Here is a 2703-nt window from a genome sequence, read left to right as displayed (position 1 = left end):
ACGTACCTAACGTAAAAGTGTATGAAAGAAAGAGCGAGAAGCTTCTTCTATCGTGTGGATTGTGAGGTGGATTACCAACCCCATCAACCCTGATATCAGGGTCACTATTGAGCTGCCAAACGCCCCTGACATGGCTCATGTAACGATTACTTACTTACATCAGTAATTAGTAACCGGGACCAACAGCTTAACGTGCCTTCCGATGCACGGATCATCTTACTTTCGGACAATCAGGTGATCAGCCTGTAATGTCCTAACCAAACTAGGGATAACAAAGTGATTTTTGTGATATGTCCCCTCCGGGATTTGAACCCGGGACCTCCGGATCGTGCGCCCAACGCTCAAACCACTGGACCACGGAGGCCGTTAGCGAGGAGTGAGCGAGAAGGATTGCGGAATGACAGGGAAATGGCGGTCGATTGTTTTAAAATGGAAAATACCTACAGTAATAGTATAAAATCTTCAATTTAAGAGCCACGGTCTTGTCGGTGTAGGATTCTAAATTTTTGTCTATCAAAGGCCAATTCTTTGACTTTCGTTAAGAAACGACGTTCGCTTTCTGTTTAATTTGTTCCATTCCATGTAAGCTCTTCTTGGTCTTGGTAAATATGAAAAAAAAAATAGGAAGAAAAATAGTTATAAAATAAACATAAAAATCCCGTAACATAAACTTATAGGGGAAGGCTGGGCAAAGTGAATACCCCGGGCAAAGCGAATACTCCCCACTATTCCTAAAATATTAGATGTTAATTCAACACACCACTACTGTTACGTCGGGCCATCTTGGATTAATACGCGGCAAACATAGAAACGAGAGGCCGCGTCGTGTCCCTTCCGCGGAGTGGAGATTTGTGTTTTCGTAAATAAAAGATTGATTTTAAGCGGTAAGTACATTGATTAATTCTCCTATATTACTAGTTCTTGATTCTTAGGAATGTCTTAATTCAATAGCATACCAAAGTAGATTTTTATGGTATATTTAACAGAAAGTCAGAATCATTAGTTTTTGCATGAAATGTGTTAAGCTCAAAATTTACCTAGTGGGGCAAAGTGAGTAGGGCAAAGTGGATACCATATCCACTGATGACTTATTATCTAAAAAGGTGTTTTACTTGTTTCAGATGATGAATAAATATAAAAAAACTGTTTTCACCGATGATTAGGAAAATATATATAAAAGAAGACGGTAAACTAATTGAAAATTGGATTCGATGTAACATTTGTCAACAATGGTGTCACGAAGATTGTTAACTGCTTTTGATGGCACATAAGGGTATACCTGTGACAATTGTCAATCGTAATTTTATAATTTTATGGTCAATAAAAGTTATTTGTTTCAGTTAATCAAAGTTATTTCTATATTTTCAGAGTCTGATTATGGGTATTCACTTTGCCCAAGTGCTGTATCCGCTTTACCCGGGGTACCGGGCAAAGCGAATACAATCTTACTTTTTTTTATTTTAACTGCAGTTGATTATTGTTTAAATATTCTTGGTTACTGATGTTCGTATTTGTAAGAGCAATAAATAAAGATTGATTTGTGATAATTATTTTGTTTTTGTATTGTAAACCTTTTCTGCTATAACCTTAAATACCTTAAGGTATCCACTATGCCCGGCCTTCCCCTACACATTCCTCGGGAATGTCGGTTTCCGCTCGACGTTTTTCTTCCTCGCTGAGCACGTGGTAAACATTTTATGATCCAAACATGGTAGGTCAGCTGGAAGAAATCTCTTTCTTAGAGATAAGTTTACCTGTATTGTCGGTTTTCTTTGTATGTTTCTTTTGTTTGTTCTATTGTGAATAAATAAATGAGCAGGCTAATTTGTTACCTTATGGTAACAAAATAAATCCCTTGACGCCTCTCTCCTATAACTTGAAGCCAGCCTTATCCAGCCAGAGTCCTCGAGTGGACTTCCAACTGGTTGTATGATCAGAGAATAGCTTTGTTCACTTCCTCCCTACCTGTACATGTACTACATAATGGCCCCGATTCCTGCAGACAGCTCCTAATATTATTATAAGTTGTACCCGTCATTTTCTTATCCGCCGAAAAGAAAAGGGACGGGTTGACAACTGTTAATTTTAAAATGAATGTGCGAGTGAATGAATAACCCGGGCGAATTAAATAGACATAGTCTCGCTGATATGCAATCCGTTTCTTGGCCAATACATTTTTTTAGAAATTTCTGCCTAAAATTGACGTGTGTTCCTTATTTTATGTCTGTTTATTACCCGTCCCTTTCCTTTTTGGCGGATAAGAAAATGACAGGTATAACTTAGAATAAAAGTAGATGCTGTGTACTGGTACTTGGCCGTGTTGTTTCCAATCAACAACGACTTTATACGCATAAGCCATAAATCTAGCGATTAGAGCATTCGGCACAAGATCTGGAAATCCAGATTCACTTTCCGGTGGGGAGATTTTTCATTTTTGTGTAATCAAGTACTTAATGAGAATGTCCTGTTTGGTTAGGACTTACAGGCTGAAATATGTTTATGACCACTAAGAATAAATAGTTTTTTTTGTTCGTCAAAAAATTTCATGTGTTATTTTCTTGATGATGATTAATAAAATAATGAACGGTGGTGACGATAAATGATGAAACCTAAGCCCTCACCCACCCTCGGAGCATACTTCTACTGCGAACCCCAAACGAATTAACTCAAAAGTCCGCATAAACTTTCGATTCATGAAGCGGC

General features: G+C 37.9%; 1 long non-coding RNA gene across 1 annotated transcript; it reads left to right on the top strand.

The window, feature by feature from the left end:
* Positions 1–673: 673 nt before the first annotated feature.
* On the top strand, positions 674–1545 carry LOC126372605 (uncharacterized). The gene is made up of 2 exons (XR_007567198.1): positions 674–884; positions 1122–1545. It is a non-coding gene; the product is annotated as an uncharacterized LOC126372605 (long non-coding RNA).
* Positions 1546–2703: the final 1158 nt, after the last annotated feature.

Source organism: Pectinophora gossypiella, chromosome 14 (genome assembly GCF_024362695.1).
Source record: "Pectinophora gossypiella chromosome 14, ilPecGoss1.1, whole genome shotgun sequence".
In the NCBI taxonomy this organism is placed as follows: Eukaryota; Metazoa; Arthropoda; class Insecta; order Lepidoptera; family Gelechiidae; genus Pectinophora; species Pectinophora gossypiella.
This window is presented reverse-complemented; position numbering and strand designations above follow the sequence as displayed.